The following is a 16869-nucleotide window of genomic DNA, read 5'->3' on the forward strand; positions in this document are numbered from 1 at the left end:
CTGTACACTAGTTCTTCTGTAGGTTTAACCTATTTTTAGATCAATGACATGTCAGAAGTACAGTTCCACAGAAGTTTTACTGTTGTAATCATCATTCCCCCTAAGTATAGGGACAAATATGCATCATGTTGAAAACAAAATGGTTACATACTTGATGGAGTACAATACTTGTCTGTTGAATAATACCGATATATAGATGTTGCAGCAACAAGTTAACCATGAAAATTAACTCTCATACACAATGTCTTGCCCAGCTACCTGTTTGCCTTTTTAACATGGTTCTGTATTTGGGAGTGATTGCCTCAGATCCAGTCTGGGCTTCTGAACTGCTAATTACAACCAGCACATCTGCAACTACTGAAGAAGATATAAGGCATCAATGTACACTAATACTCCTTTCTCGATGTTGGGTTTGGAAATAGTGGGGGACAGATCCTACATCATGACAGAAAGGATCTCTGCAGTAGCTACTATTTACATACAAATATGTGTGCTACAGGCTGAAGCTGAAGGTGATGCTGCAGGCAATAAGCTGAAAGGGTGAACACTTTGCAGGGCAACAAGCTGTAAGAGTAAGTATGGGACCTGTGGCAGCCTTGTTTTATAGGCAGAGATGGATTTAGTGTAGCCACCCCACTGGGAAGTAAGGTATGTGTGTCAGGTAAGTGTGTTACCCAACATTATCAGTAAGACAATGCAAGCCAAAATGCTTGGTGTGAGTTACAAAACAGGTAGTGGTATATTAACCATGATATCAGGCAGGTGGACAACTGCCAGGTCACATGTTATGCTATGGTATTCTCCTGTTGAGTGTGTGTTGGCAACCCTTGTGTCTAGCTCAACCACCATATATGTATGTGACTTGTGCATCTGTGGTTGTCTGTGATATCACCAGAAAAACATTGTGGGCTGCAGTGTGATATCACTGGGGCACAATTTCAGTACACACTTCAACATCCAGTGGGAAAGCAGCCTACCACATTGCCTGTCACATTAGGAGTAGGATGAGAGTGGTCTTTCTGTATGCCTTTGCCCTCTGTAATATAGATGCTGTGCTGCTTTGGGTGGATAAATAGGTGATGCGACAGACATACATATCACACTTTATAATATTGATGGCTACATGCATGTTTTTTCATAGGTTGATGCAGCTGTACTTGAACCTAAGACTATCGGTACCAAAGAGTTATCGCTTTCAATGCATTTTACAGACTGACCTCCAGAGTCACTATTATGGTAGGTGAATTCGTACATGTTGTAGTTATCATTCCACAGTTTTCTGATGTTAAATACCAACCTTACATGTATTAGTATGTGTATGGCTTTAGAGTGCTGTATTTGTATAACAGAGTCCAAGTTAACATACTCTTTTCCATTAATGTTTTATCAAGTGTGTTCTTACATGTTGTAGACATAACGGCAGGGTTACCTGCTATCAGATATCTGAATTACGTATAAGCTTATGTGTGTACCTTTATAGTGATGTATTTATGTACTATTGTGCTAATTGCAGTACTATTTTTGTATGAATGTCTTAGTTGATTTGTGCAGTGCAGCATTACAATGTTTTCCTTATAACACCTGTTTTTATTAGCAGCTGTGTGGCTTGGTGGGATGATCCACAGCTCTGCAGGTGTGAGAGTCACTGGTTCAAAATATGATGCAGATATACATTCTGAATGTGATTAATATTGTTCCAAAATCAGTACAGTGCTAAAAATATCTTTAAAGAAAAAAAAAATGGGACGATAGGACAGTGGTGAAAAGGGGTGCAATCAGGTGAAAAACATAGTGAAAGGCAGGTAGGGATGTGTAGGATAAGTGTAGGAAAGAACCATAGCTATCCATTTCTTCATCAGCAACAACTGTGCATTTTAACAGATCTTTTAGTTGAATTTTGACTGTCACTCCCATAGAGGGGTGAAGACAACCTAACTGCATTGTCAAGCCAATTGGACCAAATTATGTGTGTCCAGTGGCCATGTGCGTGAAATGGAGAACTATGTATGGGATGATATATTTTTTTTTTGGGGGGGGGGCAGGTGCTCATTTTTTTTTAAGGTAAGAATGGAATGTTGGGGAAGGGACAAAGGGACATATGGGGGAGGTAAGTTGGGAAGGTGAGGAAGCTTTTGCAGACAGACAAGACAGCAGACAGGGATGCTGTGAGACACAAAAGAGGGTGAACACTTTGGATGGGGAAGGTGTGGAATCCCACTCTCAGGTGCCTCCACAAGGTAGCAGTGCAACTCAAGTCCCCTCCCATGGGACTGTCAGCACTGCTCCTTCACTGCACCTGTGGTGGCAGTGGTGGAGGCTGGCACCCAGGGTGAGGCTGCCTCACCAGGGTGGCAAGCATAATCTCCATCTGAAGCAGGCAAGCTCTGACAGTTCACTGAAGACATCCTGTGCACCATACCTGGTATTTCATCATGGATGACAAAATCACCTCCTCCACTGCCGCTTCCACAGTAAAGCCCAGCCCCAGCATGTGGGGCAGAACTACCCAATGCTGCAGGTAGTGCAGGGGCAGCAGAAGGGGTGCCCAGGCAAGCAGTGCCCCGGTGTCATGGCTGGAGGAGCCAAGGTTGGTGGATTGCCTGGAACCAGCCTACCTTGTCATGCTGAAGCAAATTAAATGTAAGCATAAGGTAAGATAAGTAATAATCAAACAAATGTTAGTATTAACAAAATGGAAGATAATATTGATTGATCAAAATACGTATTAAGGTATATCATGTGGAACACAACCATAAATAACATAACAGTAAGTATGTTAACAGCAATTCAGTATGAATTAAACCACAAGGCCAACATAAAAGTTAGTTTAACAAAATATATTACTATCAAATCATAATAATAAATAACATTAATAAATTAAAGAAGATAAGGGGTGGGGAGTGAGAGAGAATAACATACCATTAGTGAACTTGCAGATGATATAACTATACAGACTGCTAATGCATAATTCTACAGATGTGCAGTGCCAGTTGTGAGTACAGTGAATACAAGTCTTCTGTAGGTGATATAGGATGGACATACCTCTCAAGCTGTTAGCATGGGGCGGTATGGGCCAAGCACTAACAAATGCAGGTGTACAACTGCAGGGAACTATTTTACATACTGTGCTCATACATTACTACCAAGGTGTTTTGTAAACGTATTTGCAAATAAATTGCTTTCCAGGTAATCATTTATCTGCTAATCAAAGACCAGACAGATTGGGCAGTTGTCATTACATTACAAAACATCATGACAGTTGAGACTTATGTTCATGTAAATTAAGTAGACTAGACAGCTCGTCATGTCTTTGTTGGCTGGCATGGGAGTAGAACTCACAAGTTGTGATTCCAGAGGACGTGCACTTAATTTAACATTTGGCTGGAGTCAGATTAGAACATACATGTAGTGAATGCAGCCCTACTGCAGTTATTTGAACACATTATGTATCAAAGCTTAATTCTGCTTTAAACTTTATTGTTATTGTTCCTTAGAATCTGTCACTTATACACATGATATCTGTCCAGAACGTGAGCTACCTTACCCATATACTTTGTTACTGGAGTGGGAGGAATAGAGAGTGTTATTTGACTCAAACTGGTCAGAAGACAGACTGAACCTTACTGTGGGTAGTGCACTTCATTTATCAGGCAATTATTTCTGCATTCCTTATTAATTTCCTTTTTACAGTTGACAGGTGTCAGATTAGAACACACATGCAGTGAATACAGCCCTACTGCAGTTATTTGCAGACAGTACTTATCAAAGCACAATCCTACTTTAAACGTTATTGTTATTGTTCCTTAGAATCTGTCACTTATACACATGGATATCTGCTCAGAACATGAGCTACTTTACTCATGTACTTTTTTCTTGGAGTCAAAGGAATAGAGAGTGTTATTTGACTCAAACTGGCCAGAAGATAGCCCTGAACCTTAATGTGGGTATGTCACTACATATATCAAACATGTTTCCCTACTTACCACACTCATGCCTCATCCTGGCCAGGTGCCCTGTGTGAGACTGGACATTATGAGCCCATTCAACTGCAGCTGTTGGAAGAGAAGTAAAACATTATGCATACCCATTTTGCATGGACTCAGCTTATTACTAAAGTAGTAAAAAACATACTTACATATCTGTGGGATCTGCCCAGCCCGAGCTTCTTGGACCCAGATGTCCAAGGTTCCCCTCTTCCTCTGCTTCAGGTCATCATAGTGGTGATGCCACTGCTTACCAGTATGGGGGACACCAGTAGCACTGGTAAGATCCCTGGCCTACTGATCCCAGGCTTCAGCTTTACATTCTGAGCCCTGCTTATCACCCTGCAGTAGCCGAAGTTTACAGTTGCTCACCAGGAGTCCAACAAACACTCTGGACTCTTGCATAGCCCACCTCTGCACCCAAAAGCTTGTTCCCTCACCAACACCACCAGGTATATCAGCAGGCTACTATGGACTCCAATAAATGGTAGAATTCCTGCCTATTAGCCTTAATATAGGCTGCATTCCCACCTTTACATGTCATATTGTAACTTTCCAAAAAGTGCTGCATTGTTTAGCATCACAAAAAACATTTTAGTGCAGCTGAGTATCATGCAAACTCGCACAACTGTGTTTCAGAAGAGCTTAGCAATGCACAAAGAAGAATAGTCATTGACCATGTTTAAGCAGTGCTTAGCATTGCAAAGCTTTTCGAAATGTAAACATTTTGTTTTTGTATTAAACTGCCCTTTAGGTCACCTCACACATTTTCACAGCATTACATTTAAAAAGGTATGACTACTTCAGACTCAAACCCAGGACCTATTACACTTTTGGGTATGACTCAACCTATTTAGCTACTTGGATAGTGAGAAAACCAGTATACCTTCACATATACTACTAAGAAGGCTGTTAGCTTTGCTAAGCACCATGCCGCACCACACAAACAGGCATTAAACATAAATAAATAAATAAATAAAGAAAGAAAGAAAGAAAGAAAGAAAGAAAGAAAGAAAATTCAATCATATTTTTACAACAGCAGAGTATATTACAACTATTCTTACCCTGTGTATAACATTTGTCCAGGAATTTCCTGGACAATCCAAACTATGGGACAACCTCTACACTACTGCTTACTTGGATTCAATATCTGTGTTACTCTAATTTCCTTCAGCAGCATGCCATGATTAATAGGCATGGTGCGCTGCTGAGGGGGAACTGTGGTTGTGTACAACGGTACATTCCATTTAGGCTCTACATGGAGCCTACATGGATTTTATTGATTCCTGGGCTATATTTACTTAGACAAACATATATTACATTCTGCAGATACTGTATCTTTAAATACAAATGGACAGCCTATTCAAGGTTTATTTACTCTAAGGGAATAGTTATGATTAAATTCTAAGTATAATGGTAAAATAATCAAAGCATTAGTTGCGTTAACAGATATTTTTAAACATAACTTTTTATTTAGAGGTAATGGTTTCAAAAATTGAAAAATTTCAAAAATTGAAAGACCTGTCCATGGGAGACAAATGGTTTCATTTAAGATGAATATTTTTGAAACATGGTGGGAGGATATATATTTGCAAATGTTAAAATGCTGTTACACAAAAGTTTGTCAGAAACACTTTCAACAATATTTTCTTTCTGTGGAGGGAAGACAATAAAGAGTTAATGACATTTTAGAAGTGCATTAACAACAATACTATCTGATTATTTTCCTAGTAGTGCTAGCTCATTTCCCTTCACACACTATTTACTAGATTAGTGTTAGCTATTAATAATCTATTAATAGGAAATATATGAGAAAAAATAAAGTGTTTAGTATAATTACATTTCTGTCAACCCTACAACATGAAGTACAGCAACAGTCATTTCAAATGTAGTAACTGGAATACTAGCAGTTACTCTATCAATTTTGCTCAATCTAGTGCAGTTAGTGAACATTTTTAACAGGGATTTCACTGGGAAAGTGACTAGTTTTGACCTGTTTTTCCATGAAGTAAGCTATGGCATTTATTACATTTCAGTCTTGAATATTTTGATATGACAAAAATGTCTTTGATGTGTGAACCTATGCTCTGGAAAAAAGTAATGTTTTACTGTTTACTATACCACATAATATGCCCATATACTTGTAACATACCTATTCTTTTCAGTATTTCTCATTTTATCTTTGACAATCTGTAATTTAAAATCCTCCTCTACAAGGTGACTAGGTTTTAGGTTATTTTTTTATACTGCTAAAATTAACATTGATATGGCTTCTATATTACTAAGTGATTATAATGTATTTGAATTAACTAATATTTGACTTTAACACATCAGGTTAAAGTCCCTGATCATTGTTTTCTCTGACGGTCACTTCTGGTGTGTTTTCTAAGTGTGTTTGTCCAGGCATTTTTTTAGTTTCTCTTTAATTTGCGGTTGTTTGTCTGTGAAGTTGGTATATGTAAGATAGGAAGATGTGAACAATGTATACCATATGAGAAGTAGAGCAAAGGGGAAGTGTCCCTGAAAAAAAGTCAAATGCTGAATTGTCCACTTTGAATCTTTTTTGGGTTGTAACCTGAAGATTTGATATTATAAGTAATGACACCCTCTTGGTCTGCTGTAGAAGCAATAAACATTTGCGTTCATTGATGTTTAAACTTTTTAGTCAAGGCTAGTTCAACTATTTTCATTTAAAAAGAAATCTGTTCTGTTCTAGATACTGCTATAATGATATAAACAGAACACCTTTATCTTCAGTAGTGAGTTTCCATCATCAAAGCAAACATGCCTAAATGCCTATTCATTTTTCTTCAAAAAGATTGGAAGTCTGTTATTTGTACATTTAACTATCAGACAAATCACTAAGTAAAACAAGTACTTGGAAGTAATAACAAGCAGCCTTAATCTCAAGAAAAAAAGGATCAGTGCCTTTGCTGCTAGCATGCAAGAAAAGATCAAGAGGTGCTCATGAAAATGTAAAAAAGAGGAATAAAGGTCAATAATGTGACAACACTGAAAAGAATATAAATGGCTGCGAAGCACTAATGGATAATGATCATAGAAACTAATGTTTTTAGTCTGACAACTGCTTGATAGCAGGACATTATTTTCCTGAAAATGATGTGTACGAATACATGTATGCATACATGCATCAATGCATGTTGCCATAATAATCTGTTTCTCAATTCAACTTTTTCTATGTAATATTCTTCCATATAAATGTACACCCTTTGGCAATTGTGTTAGCTCTGACTGACTTAAACAGATTCTGAAAAGGCTAGACTGGGAAAAAAAGACTATGGGCAGGATTCACGAAGCCTCCGTGTAAGAGATACAAGGCTTACACGGAGGCTGCAATTAAACGGTGTGACGTCAGCATGTCATGCATATGCATGAGGGCATGCTGAATCACACCGAAGGCTAACATGGTCCGTGGAAGACAGTAGGGGGCGTGTCCGTAGGCCGAGCCGTGCAAGCGGACACGCCCCCAGAAGAGTAAAATTGCCCAAAGTAAACACCCATGACAGAGGCCATGGAAATGTGAATAAACACAACACATGCCCCCACAGACTATGAACATAAAATATATAAATGAACATGTTATATATTTTTTTAAATCGTAAAGATGTTTACCCGTGAGTGCGTTCGTTTGCGTGGGCGTGCCCGTAACTTAGCCACAGTTAGCAGTCAGTGGAAAAGGATATAAGAACCAAATATGCAAAGTAAGCCAAGAAGCAATAGCGTAGCAGTAGAGACGTCGGCTGAAGAGCAGGCATTCATGGTTCGAGCCCCCACAACACCAATATTTATTTTAGTAAAATAAGCACGAAACAAGTCCCTGACAAACATGTACCCATATAAAATCATAGTTCATGTAAAATGTAATGAAATAGTCCATTTATTTTGAAGAAATGTGAGATAAAATAATAAAAAATGCCAGATGTGCCTATAGCTGAGCTACAGTTTAACAAGGTGAGTGCATCTGCCCGTAGGTGAGCAGTGGTTTAACAGGTGCAAAATGAGTGCCCATAGGTGAGCAGTGGTTTAACAGGTGCAAAATGAGTGCCCGTAGGTGAGCTGTGGTTTAACACGCTGAAACTGTGTGCCCCTAGCTGAGCTGAGCGTAATATGCGTGCTGATAGCCAAATGAGGCGTAAACCAGCATACCCAGTTTGCACGGAGCTGCGAACCATGCCAACAAGCTAGCCGACAGGCAACGTTGAGCAAGCTGTATCAAAACTGCCTTTACACAGACACACCCCTCAGCCTGTCTAGACAGTCATAAAAAGCAGTGACCAGGTTCAAACCCAGGATACTATACACCATAGTCAAGGTACTGAACCACTAAGCCATAACAGCAGTACCTATAAATGCAGTAATAGCAAATATATAGGAATGAATACAAAGTGGAGCATGACAAAACAGGTTTTGTGAAGTTGATACAATTCCAAAATGGCCAATCACAGATATGTGCAGGGAAAATGGCCTATATAAGCCCCATAGGTGGGAATACACAGCATAAACAATTGTAGAACTGACTTGCAGCCAGAATGACAGGAGTAGGTGAGGGTAGTTGCTTTTGAGCATGGAGGTGGGGCGTTGAGGAGTCCAGATACATGGTCTGGCTCCTAGTCCACAATCATGAGGTCCAACTCATGCAGGGCCAGGTCCTGTGGGGAGCAAATAGGGCTGAGGCGTGGGACCGGTTGGCTCATGATCTCACCAGTGCCACAGGGATTCCAAGGACTGGTGAGCAGGTTCGTCACCACCATGCGGACCTGAAGAGACGCAAGCAGGACCAATTAAACCTTTGGATCCAGGAGGCCTGGCAAATGCCCAACGCCACACTACTTAGTAAGTTACATGTAATTATGTATGTAAGAAATTAAACTAGCTGATATTATGGAGATGTGTATTCCAATATTACTTCATTTATATTACAGCTGCAGGTGTCCGTTCTGCGAACCGCAGAGCCTATGGCAATAGGATGGTGCGATTGCGCCACCAGGCAAGTCAGTAACTGTAAAGAAATATAAAAGTATGACAGTTAGCAAAAGAGTGCAGTGTAGTCACTAAGTAATAGAATGTGCAAGTAACAAGTGAAAGAGTGTTTGCAAGTATTGCTTGATTGCAAAAATGTGTTGCAGTCTGTAATCCAAACAGAAAAATGAAAATGTCTGAAATAAAGTCTGAAATAAAGATGCCCCACCTGTAATTAATAGTACACAACCTGCAGCAGGCTGAAAAGTACAGCTGCAGAAGATGAGCAAATCACATGTGTGAAATATACCCCTGTTGAAATACTGAAACATGACGTAAGTGAGACTGCTGGAAAGGATTGTAATAACTACAGGTAAAACATGTCAATAAAGCCTAGAAGTAAGTACCATCCTGAATAGTAAAATGAAAACAAGTGAGAAAGTGTGAGAAAGTGTTATGAATCCACCAATAAAGTAGTAATAACCCCTGAATAAAGTATACTGCAGTCAGTACAGAATGAAATGCATGTGAGAAGCAAAACCAAACAGCGAAATCTGTTCAAAGTGTTGCTGCAGCTGGAATGTGTATCCCAAAATCTGGATATGTTGCTCTCAGTCTGCAATATGCAGATAGTATGATTGTCTGACATACCAAACATCCACAGTTGTCTATAGCTTTATAAAGCAAATGTAGCAGGATGATGTAGCTGAACAAAGCCAGATATGAATGTGTATGAAGAACAATAAAATGTATATTGATGTAGCAGTAACAGTCCTATCACCAAATTGAAGTAGTTATCATATAGGAAACTGTAGTTAGAACAGTAGTGTGTATATATGTGCAGTTATTAGAAATGTACAGCATATGTATTGGTATTCGAAGGTGTTAATATTATTTTCTTCACCCCACCCTATAACCACATATAACCCATTCCACGTGAAAATGGTATGTGCAATCACAATTAACACCCTTGGACATTTGTCCTGTTGGGTCATAAATATTTGCATGTCCCTTGATGCATCTGCTCTGTTCATACATCCAAACCTGATGGCCTGTTGCCATCAATCAACCCTGCATGTTGTTGGACTGTGTATTGCTGTTCAAATTATGCAAGTGTTATGCTCGCTGTTCAATGGTGTGAATATATGGGTGTTTGGTTAATGGGAATACTAATGCATGCTGTTACAACTAATTGTGAATGGTATTATATGTTACTAACCCAAACTGTCATGACATAATGCAAAACACAGGACGACAGGGAAGGCAGGTTCCAGAGGACCCACCTCTCCCACCTCAGCTGGCGAGTGCACCTGGCACTAGTGCCCAGTCTGGACCCTCCTCCGGTGGCCCTGTTGCCAACTGTGGGTGGAAGTGCTGCAGGGAATGGGACTCATCCCCCCTCTGCAAGTATGGCCGGAGGAGAACCACCACTCACCCTCCATAGCGTCCAGACTGTGGTGCGTAGGGAGATCCAGGACTCTGTTCTTGGGCCCCTATGCCAGCTTGAGGCACAGGTGGCACAACTTACGGGCATGCCTGTTGCCCGGCCTACACAGCCTCCAGCACAGCCCTGTCCTGGGCAGTGAAGGAACAGTGGCAACTGCCCATGGGTGGGGATATCAGTTCCATTGTTGCCATCTTTGGGCTCATGGGCTCTGGATATTCAAACCTCCGTCCCCGTCAATTGTGTAACCCCCCCACACGTGTCATACTCCGCCCCTGTATGCATCTTGTTTGTCTTGTCTGTTGACCTACCCAACCTACCTCCCCAGCTATACCGACTTCCTTCACCTGACATACCACTCTCACCTGAAAAAAAAAAAAAAAAACAGGGCACTCTTTACCCACAAACAAATTACGCCCCATACAAAGCTGCCCATTCCGCACACATGTCTGCTGGACATGGAAACTATCAATTACAATTGACTGTACAACAAGTATTATTGTTGTCCTGACACCTCTCTCAGGGGTGGAAGGTTTCAAATGTCACACCAAATTAGATACATATGCACAGTTGTTGCTGATGAAGAAATGGGCAGCTATGGGCCTTACCTACATCCCAAATCCCAAGCTTGTTTCCCTACTGTCTTACCCTCTTTGTGACCCCTTTTTCACCACTTTCCTGTCTCCCCATTTTTATTTCTTTCAAAGAAAATAGCGCGGGTGTGCACCAGAGTAAGCACTGTTAAGTGGTTGTAAGCGGGTGAGCGCCTGTGTACGCGGAGCTAAATGCCAGTGCGCATGCGTGAGCTCCGTGCAAACCAGTGCTAACCCGGTTACAACTGCTTAAAAGTGCCTTAGTCACTCTGATTGACAGGTCCTGTAGTCAGTTCAAAAGCAAAATAAAATCCCACTGTCAATCCCAAACCCAGGACCTTGGAAACAGTAGTCTGCATGACCTACCACTAAGCCATGACTCTTATACAAGAACATTGTGATAAAATAAATATATCATGTAATAGTAGGAATGAATGTAAAGGGAATATAGGATGTGTAGTACACAAAGCATGTCATTTAGAATTACTGTCAAAACTAGTGGATTTCCATAATAGTACTGTGTGAACAGAAACAGCCATGCTAGTTGGTAGCTAGTAGGTAATAATGTCAGTTAATGTACATATATAAATGTATGTATATTTACATATATATATATATATATATATATATATATATATATATATATAGTTGTAGGTGTCATTGTGCATACACACTTACTACAGGGAACAGGAGAGAGGAATGGAGAAATGTGAATCTACAACACAGCCTGAATCATGAGAGAGATACTAACCTTTACACTCACAGAACAGTGTCCACAGCATACCAGCATGGTCCCCGCCCTTACAATCTGAAAGGGCAATGTCTATCTCACATACCCTTTTATAGCACTGTCCTGAAATCACAGTGAGAACTGCAATCAGTACACAACTGGCTGCATGCAATTAGCAAATGCTGGCTTACAATTGGTGCAGAGGCCATCACATGGACCTATGCAGATACCTACAAAAGCATCCTGTACTAACACTCCACACATGCAATAAGTTCATTGCACTGTCTGGAGGCAGACAGAGGGAGAGAGACAGACAGAGACAGAGACAGAGAGTGAGAGAAAAAAAAAAAAAAACACATGCTACACACTTAGTCTAAGCTGTCAGCAGTGACAGTAGCAAGCCGTGCCAGCAGCAGCAGGAAGCAGAGGTAGTGGTAATGCAATCATCTGCGACAAACACAGGTAATGTAAAGTAGCAGGTTAATAGTCTGCATACTGTGAACCCTCCAAATGTGTCATAGGTCTGTATCTATAGGTATGCCCATGTGATATGTTGTGTGTACGTAGTTCCACCAAAAGGGGATGACTATACATTACATGTCAGTCAGTGTTAGGCCATGATCCTGGCAGCAGTTGTCTGTGCGTTGCCCTCATCAATGGCTGCAGTGACTGTTTTGAAAGGTCAACCAGGTTCAAAAGGCAGGATCAGCCCATCACAAAGGCAAACTGGCTGGGAACAAGTGTCTGCAGGTACCCAATATCGCTGTATATGCATCCCATACTGAATAATTCCATAGCTTAGCAGACCAGGCCGGTTATGCTTATGATGCGGTTGTTCCCAGGGTCAGTAGAGGTATCTCCTTAGTGGTGTGGGACCACTGTTGCTGTATGCCAGTGTTCAGGTACATATCCTGTAGTATGGCCAAGGTTAAATATCAGTCTTATATGCGGATGTATGTCCTGTTGGAGTGCACATAGCACACATCCAGGGATACCATCAGGTCACAGTGATGCTGTATGTTCTGCTTTGCTGAGGGCGGCCCTCACCTGGACATGTGAGATGATAGGGAGGTTACATTCAGCTGTGATAAGTATTTCTACTTGTGTGGGAGAAGGAGGGGGGATACGTGCACCGAACCTGTCTGCAAGAATGTTGCCAATATCTGTGTGTTTGGTGAATGTTTAGTAGGTGTGTATTAACTCAGAGCATATCTGAGGTGTTTGGTCCATATGTGTAACATAACTGAAGAAGGCCTTGTGGTTATCTATAGTGTTTGTGGCCATTTCCTTCCCAGAGTAGGCCGTGGTCGTTGTTAGGAGAGAACGTAGCGTATTACCAGTGCTGACCAAAGATGCCTTCCCTTAATGTGAATCTGCTCTGTCCTGCAGTAGCCTCCTGCTATTGTTATACAATCTGCCTCTGGCTGGGGTCCACCGGACAGGATGCCTAACCTTTGTGCATAGGGTCTGGGTTAGAAATGTGTGTGCAAGTTCCATGCAATCTGTGGGATGTCCGTGGTAAGCATTCGCAAAAGGGTCAGCAGTGTGGGTTGTGGCTTCCACTAGCCCAGTGGGCTGCATGGATACCATCTCAGTCCTAACAAGTGAATAACTGTCTAATCACATACATATCAAAGTAGTCTACTGTGCTGGTGGTGGTGGTGGGATATGTATATTCAGGCTGAGTAACTTGTGTCCAGATCACACTAGTGGATGGCGTTCCACATACAGTACCTTGGTATGAACCCCCAGAGTGAGGTTGTGCATTGGACCTGTCGCAGTGTGCTGACCGATGGGGCATGCTACTATGTTGTATTGAATGTGGCAGGTATTGTTGCACAGGTGTTGGCTGAGCACTGATATCTGGCCATGTACTTGTGTATCTACCACGAGACACACACATGCAACATATGGGAGTAGTAGTATATCACTACACTTGAGTATCCTGTATAGTATGTGTGCCATATATTGCTGACATAGTCTGCTGATATCCTGTTTGTGTTCTCTTCCAGGAAGATGGATCGTCAGCGTAATCCTGCCTACTCTGCAGCGGAAGATGAGGAGATACACCAGAGCCTGGTGCAGGATTATGACATACTGTTTTCCTGCACCAGCCAGAATCAGCAGGAGAGGGCTGCACTGTGGCAAGACCTTGTCCATAGGGTAAATGACATTGGCATGCATAATAGGACATATGAGCAGGTACGACATCACTGCAGTGATTTAATCAGAAATATCCATCAGCGTGCGTCGGATATCCACAGGCAACAGGTTGCCACAGGAGGTGGGGTGGCCACACATCCCCCCCTCACCAGACTGGAGGGGCTACTCCTAAGTGTTGTGGCTCCAGCCCCGGAACAGCAACAGCAATACACCTGCATCATGATGGAGGCTGGATCCACACAGCAGCACGACATGGAGCGTGCAGGTAATATGCCATATGTACACTTGACTGTTCTGTACACTGTTAGTTTATGCATGTGTAAGGTGTGTCCGTGATATGTAGCTGTCAACATAGTATGTAATTGTGAAGGTGTGATATTGGCAATATCAGCAACTGACGTGTGAAAGGCAACTGTTGAACTACTGCACTGTATCATATGCAGTATCAATGGCACAGTTGTGCCCACTGACATTAATCTCCTCATTTCTGCAGGTCCCTCTGGTGTTACAGCAAGGCAGGCCATCCATACTGGTGAGTGTGTTTAACAATACCTATAATAGTCCTGATAGTGCTAGTAATACTAGTGTAACTCAGTAGTGCTCTGTGTGTATACTGCGGGGTGTGCATGTGTGCATGTGTGCCTGTATCCACGTGTGCATGTGTGCCTGTATGTGTGCATGTGTGCATGTGTGCCTGTGTCCACGTGTGCATGTGTGCATGTGTACACATGTCCACGTGTGCATGTGTGCATGTGTGCCTGTGTGCCTGTGTGCCTGTGTGCATGTGTGCATGTGTGCATGTGTGCCTGTGACCATGTGTGCCTGTGTGCCTGTGTGCATGTGTCCACGTGTGCATGTGTGCATGTGTGCATAAGTGCATCACTGGTAACATTGTGTGGACACTGTAAACTGTGTTTCCTGTCTTCCTCCCACAGGTTTTGGTGCTGCTCTGGTGTCCTGCAGCAGAGAACCTGAATCTGGTGCCACAGGTACTGGTAATGATGATATCTGTGTAATGGCACAGGAAGGTGTGTCAGGGTCCACCATTGGTCAGCCAATTGACAGTACACAGCTGTCAACCCCATCATTACACACAGTCATCCTGCCAGTACAGCCTTTGTCACCATTGTCCCTAGGTGATGGACAGGATACAGTGGGCATTGACCAGGGTAATGTGGTATCTGTGGCACATGCTTCTCCACACAGCAGCCATGGGAATGGTCCTGCGATGGTACCACACAGACAGTTGCCCATGGGTTCTCGTGGGAGCATCCGTGGGCATACTGCCTCATGCAGCCATGAGGTGGAACTGTGTGCATGCATACACACATGCAAAATGTTAACACCTAGGGCTACCACATACACGCACACACTGCACCAACAGTGCCCCACCCTGTACTGCTGTCCCTCACCAACACACATACACACACATGTCAATTGGTGGTATCAGTGCCAGACTCAGGCATACCTAATTCACACCCTGTGCATATGATGAAACTGTGCCACCTCCTGCAATCTCCAACATCAGTGCAGGAACAGGTAAACACATTGCTGATGCACAGGGTGACTACATAGAAGTGTATTAGTAGTATCATGTTGGTAGCAGTACAGTGTGCTGATATGACTGTGTGTATATCCCAGCATGCCTGATGCAGTAACCGTATGACTGTTCTGAATTGTTATCTGCACCCATAGTACGTACCAAAGTGTAACAGCTGCACATTATTGCATACCGGTGGTAAGGATGTCAACAAATAGCCACATACATGGGTAGCACAGGGGGGAAGCTAATGCAAGTAGTGATACGCAATGATGGACATGTACAGTAATGGTGGCAAGTTGCCCACAACGACTATGCAATGTGGATGTTTGCGCATGTTGATATGTGTGCAGTACCAATGTAATCCAAATCACAATTAACTATGACATAATATCAATTCTACCATGGGCATCTGCTCTGTGTATTCCTGGGTACATGGTGATAGTGCCTACATATTTGCACTGTTACCTACTGTTAGTGTTACCCCTTCTTTGTTGTACAATGGACTACTTCCAGCCCTGCTTACTGTAGCTTTGTTTGCATGCATGTTCACTTGGGGTTCCCTAGAACACTGCTTCTACCTGCAATGCAGAGTTACAGTGCTTCTGTGGACTCCTAGTGACATCTGCATAGCGTACGGTACGTATGTCAAGTTTACACATGACAGAACGTCACTGTCTGTCCTGTTCGCAAGTATGTTGCCTGTGACACATTGCACATGTCTTACCTGGCATTTACCCACGTGTGCAGTCATATATGCCAGTGCTATGAAACAATTGCAGTACATACACACCTTCAGTATGTTGTTCCCCATTGGCCCTATGTGTTGGTACTCACCATGGCAATCACACTACTAGAGTAGCATGTGCAAAGGTAACCTGTGAATCACCTCTATGGTCCAGTTGTGGTTTATGTGAGTCATGTGGCAATGTCACAGCTGCCACATGTATGCAGTCAACCATCACCCTTGGCCAGGAACGTACAACACATGTGTGGGATGCCACCACATAGCCAATCAGGGGACTGAGCACTCTGAACCCAGTAATGCCATACCCTGTCAGGTGGCATGTCATACTACAGTGACTACAATACCAGTCAGAAATAGACACACACTGACAGCAAGCTGAACACACTGGGGCATACTTGGGGACTCAGAATAGCATCCTGCCTGAGCATCACACACCTCCTCAGCTGGCACACAGGCATATGTTAAGTCAGAACAGAGCACATGCCACACATGGCACACACATCCCGTGTGCCACACACTCACAGCCTGTAGGGCTACACAACACACCTGCTACAGATGTGTCAGGTACCTCTCTTGGTCGCTGCAGTTGGGTCCCGCTCAACAGGCTGTACATGGTGAAGGTCACAGTGATATGCCTCTGGGGCACTATGGTCCACCACAAAACACATGCATACAGGTCAGTCAGAGG

The sequence above is a fragment of the Protopterus annectens genome, chromosome 2.part0, assembly GCF_019279795.1.
Source record: "Protopterus annectens isolate FY-2018-M chromosome 2.part0, PAN1.0, whole genome shotgun sequence".
In the NCBI taxonomy this organism is placed as follows: Eukaryota; Metazoa; Chordata; order Ceratodontiformes; family Protopteridae; genus Protopterus; species Protopterus annectens.